The sequence below is a fragment of the Thalassophryne amazonica genome, chromosome 2 (genome assembly GCF_902500255.1).
Source record: "Thalassophryne amazonica chromosome 2, fThaAma1.1, whole genome shotgun sequence".
In the NCBI taxonomy this organism is placed as follows: Eukaryota; Metazoa; Chordata; class Actinopteri; order Batrachoidiformes; family Batrachoididae; genus Thalassophryne; species Thalassophryne amazonica.
In genome coordinates this window covers 88598994-88604493 of record NC_047104.1, presented here as the reverse complement: position 1 = coordinate 88604493, position 5500 = coordinate 88598994, and positions in this window count along the sequence as shown.

The window sequence follows — 5500 nt, the reverse complement described above, 5'->3', positions numbered from 1 at the left end:
CCAGAAATCACAATGTATGATTTTTTTAATAATTTATTTGTATATTACTGCTGCAAATAAGTATTTGAACCCCTACCAACCAGCAAGAATTCTGGGTCCAAAGATTTTCTATTGAGTTCAGGTCTGGAGACTGGCCAGGCCATCCAGGACCTTGAAATGCTTCTTACGGAGCCCCTCCTTAGTTACCCTGGCTGTGTGTTTGGGGTCATTGTCATGGTGGAAGACCCAGCCATGACCCATCTTCAATGCTCTTACTGAGGGAAGGAGGTTGTTTGCCAAAATCTAGCAATACATGACCCCATCTATCCTCCCTTGTGCCATGGGGTCTCCGGTATCCCCCATTGTGGCCAATCTGTACATGGAGCGAGTGGAGAAGACAGCCTTGACGTCTTTCACGGGCATCTCTCCCAGTCACTGGTTCAGATATGTTGATGACACATGGGTTAAAATCAAGCAACAGGAACTTGAGGACTTTACAGACCACATCAACTCGGTGGACGCCAATATCAAGTTCACACGTGAGGACGCCAGAAACAACCATTTAGCCTTCTTTGACTGTGATGTTACGATTGGAGAGAACAGGCAGCTCCAGACAGGGGTTTACAGAAAACCAACTCACACTGACCAATATCTGCTCTTTGGCTCAAACCACCCCCTTGAACACAAGCTCGGGGTGATCAGGACGCTTCAACACAGAGCCCACAACTGCAGAGGGAAGGGTTAAAAAACAACAACTTGTCCGGAAAGCCCTCACAGTATGTGGGTACCCACGATGGTCCCTGGACAAAGTGCAGAAGTCCCAGAGAACAAAGAGACCAGATAGACAGGAGATGGAGACAAGAAGAAGAGGAGTGTCTCTCCCTTATTTAGCAGGAGTAGGGGAAAAACTACAGAGGATCTTCAGACAGCACAAAATCCCAGTTTACTTTAAACCGGTTAACACCCTAAGGACAGGATCCCTAGTTACAAACACAACAATGTAGTGTATTCTATCAGATGTCAGGAAAACTGTAACGAACACTACATAAGTGAGACTAAGCAACCTTTACACAAAAGGCTATACCAGCACCGCAGAGAGGGTGCCAGTGGACCTCAGTCTGCAGTTCATCTCCACCTTAAAGACACTAACCACACCTTTGAGGACAAGGAAGTTAAAATATTACCCAGAGAGAAGAAATGGTTTGAGAGAGGGGTCAAGGAGGCATTCTTTGTGAAATGTTTGAAACCCAGCCTTAACCGGGGAGGGGGTCTGGGGCATGCTATATCCCCTGTTTACAATGGGGTACTCAGGTCAAAGCAGTTTCAGTCTTTTGTTCATGGTAATGAGTCATTCACGTCATCAGCAGAGTCGTCAAGGGAGCCATCATGACAGGGTCCGTCCCATCATTAGGAGGGACAGCTGCCCTGTCATTAGGAGGGTGCTAACTAGAGAACAATAGGTGCTAATTAGAGCTATTGTTTAGTTACTAGCCTATAGCAGTCTGCCTCTCAGTAGGAGGGGTCTGGTTAGGTTTAAAACTCAAGCTTTTGTGACTTCTTGATTATTCTTCTCTAGAAGAGTCAAGACAGAAGTCAGACCACCAGAGCAAAAATTTTAGCTGAGGAAGCTTCTGCGATTTGAAGCAAAACGTCCTCGCGTCAAGCAACCCAGTCAAGTTGAAGATTCAAGCTTCTCTACTATTTCCACCCATATGCTTCACGGTCAGGATGGTTTTCTTGGAGTTGTTCTCATCCTCTAAATATGGTAAGTGGAGTTGATTCCAAAAAGCTCTATTCTGGTCTCATCTGACCACATGACCTTCTCCCATGCCTCCTCTGGATCATCCAGATGGCCTGGACGTGTGCTGGCTTGAGCAGGGGGACCTTGCTGCCCTGCAGGATTTTAAACCATGACAGCATCATGTGTTACTAATGTAATCTTTGTGACTGTGGTCCCAGGTCTCTTCAGGTCATTGACCAGGTCCTCCTATGTAGTTCTGAACATTTCTGCTGCTTTGAAGGTCCCAATGAGCACAGTGGCCTCCATCATCTATAAATGGAAGAGGCTCAGATCCACGAGGACTCTTCCTAGAGCTGGCCACCTGTTTAAGCTGAGCAATTGGGAGAGAGGGGCCTTAGTCAGGGAGGTGACCAGGAACCTGATGGTCACTCTGTCAGAGCTCCAGCATTCCTCTGTGGAGAGAGGAGAACCTTCCAGAAGGACAACCATCTCTGCAGCAATCCACCAGCACCAATCAAACTGTATGGTAGAGTGGCCAGATGGAAGGCATGACAGCTCACCTGGAGTTTGCCAAAGGCACCCAAAGCTCTCTCAGACCATGAGAATATCCAATCTACAGTACAACACCCATTCTGAGAACAGAATATGAGTTTAGTTTTACAGATTTTTTTTCTTATTTTTCTTGTTGCTTAATGCACATTACACTGTATTTGTCTTTCTGATGCTTGATTCTGCTTTTTTCTTTTCTCTCTGTTTGAGGTGTGGACCCGTCCAGATATGGGTGTGGTATCTGTTCCAGAAACCGTCCTGTGCACTGGCAACATTTCCTGTATGTTCGTTTTGTGAATTGTTTGTAATTTGTGTCTGTCGTATGGCCCAAGCAGAAGGTCACCCCTTTGATTCTGGTCTGCCTGAGGTTTCTTCCTCTGAGGGAGTTTTTCCTTACCACTGTTGCTCTGGGGGTTGGTAAGGTTAGACCTTACTTGTGCGAAGAGCCTTGAGGCAACCTTTGTGTGATTTGGCTCTATATAAATGAAAACAAATTGAAATTGAAAATTGATTGAGCTTTTCATGTCTATTTCCACTTTCACATCTAAATTGATATTTTCAAAAACAAAATGATGGCTGCAAACTTATTTGCAAATAAATGCTGGAATTATTTGTCTTTATTTTTTAACTTGAGTCAGTTTTCCAGTGCAACCACAAATCTGTGGTTACAAGCTCAAGTCACTGCTTACAAGCTCAAATCTGCCCACTTTGATTTCTGCAAGCCTTTGTCTGATAAAAGCATACAAAAATGGTCTGTATTGTTTGTGCATGGGTAAGGGGGGAGGTGTCTGGGTGGTATGAACTGAGAGAAGGGTGTACATTAATGAATTACAGCTTTAATTCGATTGTCCTCAAATGTTGTGTGCTACAGTCTGACACTCCACACCAGGAGAACAAACTGAGCAAACGTAAAAAAAAAAAAAAAAAAAAAGTACATAAATGCAGAAACCGCAGGTGAAATAAGATTCACCTCATGCCAACAGAAGCTAAAGCCAGAGAGGGAAAAAACTTGTGATGGTTAGCAACGGAACGTTTGAGACATCAAATCAAACTGAACCATTGGATCAGAAAAACATTAGATCTTGGAACATTTGAAACAACTTGCCACAGTGACATCAGTGTCCTGAGAGTCATATCTGTGAAAGTGAAAATGGGGGTTAGACCTAATAGATTTGTAACCGTACAGATCACACTCATTCATTTCATGCATAAATGTTTTTACTATTTTAAATGAAAAGAAAAAGAAAGTTAAAAATTCATTTTTCAATTTATTTCATTTTACACAGGGCCAAATCACAACAAAGCTGCCTCGAGACGTTTCTCACAAGTACGGTCCCGCCTGATCTAACCTAAAATGTGATTTGTTGTATTTTGAATTGTGAAAGAACAGCTCCGATAAGTAATGTTTTGGTTTTCAAATTTTCACAGTGTGGTATTTGTGTGGGTTGAAACTGCTTAAGGACACAGCCTGTCTATTAGCCTGTGTGGTAGAATACTGTATTGTATATTAACTTCCTGATGCCTGGTGGTGTGTCATTCCCACAGACAGCTTCTTAATGCCCTCATGGCTCATTTACATTATTGATGAGCCAACCCTGTGTCACCTCATACATAGACTATTTAAAGGAAATAATTTTATGCAAACTACATATTGATGCACTAATGATCAATTGGCCCTTGTTTTGCCTGTTAATAATATGCAACTGTTCCAGTGTGATGTACATCTTCAATTAGAGAGGAACACTGCTGATGTACTCAAACAAGCAAGGTTTACAGTGTGAATTACTTTACAGTACTCAAATACGTGCAAGGACATGATGAAGTTGCACAAAGCAAATAAGGGTGCTTCAAAATCCTTGGTGGCCACATTGCAGATACAAGCCACAGCTGTCAGTAGATATACAAATAATGAATGTTTATGAGTTCAATGGTACCAATATTTCATGAGGTGCAGGCTGAAACATACCATTCAAAGAGGCAAAGCTGAGTTGAATGGTTTGATCCAGCTTTCACCAAATTAAATATGCATTCCATTGAAAGAATGCAAAAACATTCATTTGTTTTATATAACAACTAAAATAGATCGTTGTCATTTGATATTTTATTAATTTGTAAACAACAGAAAAGGGACTTACATTTTGGTGTTCCACTGCTGCTGAAGTGCAACACGACCTTTAAATAGGAGTCCAAATTGTGACGTGTAGTCTGGTGACGCTGTGCATTGACTTCGTACTTCAAAAAAAAAAAAAAAAGACTTCTTGTAGTTCCTCAGTCCAGTGAAAAATAATGTCAGCTTTTCAGATTTTCATCCGAACAGCTCTTCATGCCTCCAGACGGCTTACAGCGGAGTGGATTTTGTGTGTGTGTGTGTGTGTGTGTGTGTGTGTGTGTGTGTGTGTGTGTGTGTGTGTGTGTGTGTGTGTGTGTGTGTGTGTGTGTGTGTGGGTTAGAAGAACTAGCACCGTCAATTAGCTCTTTCACATCGTCATTCGTCAGCAACACAAACTCCATAATGTTTGTTTTAAAGCTAAGCGCTGTCCCGCTTGTGTAGGCTTGTGCATAAGCTCACACTAGCGGGACAAATAAATAACACTACGAAAAGAACAGAGGAAGCCATCAAAAGGAGACAAACCAACAAAACAACAATGGGGGGAATAACTGGTCAACCAAAATTTGCATACAATGAAAAATATCCAGGGCAGAAGCAAAAATTGGGGATGACACGGCCCAGCTGGCATCCATGTTAATGTGTTTTATGGAGCCAGAATTGGCAGCGAGCCAGGCATGGTCAGTGCTGCTGCAGATGACAGCTGAGGTTTTGATACACAGGAATCATGAAGAGCCGATTCAATCAAAAAATCCATGAGATCTTCAATATGATGGAATCTGTCCTTGCAAAACAGTGTTTAATGTTGGTTAAGTCTGGATATGCAAATATGAAATCAGGCTCGCAATATTTGATCTAATGAATCAAAAACTCGTTTCTGTGCCGCTGATCTGAACAGTCCAAAAACTCAATAAAGAAGTCCTGTATTTAAAAAAAAACACTGTGGTAGAGTGCCTGGAGCACCTGTGCTTCAGTCTCCGATGACGTGCCATCATCAACGGCCTCCCACTCAGAGTCGCTGTCTCTGAGCGGGAGGCTGGTCGATAGGTGTAATTCGGGCTGTCCGATCCAGGCTGGAGCCTCCCTGCAGAAAACACTTCATCCAGATTTTCCAGGTCTGGGAA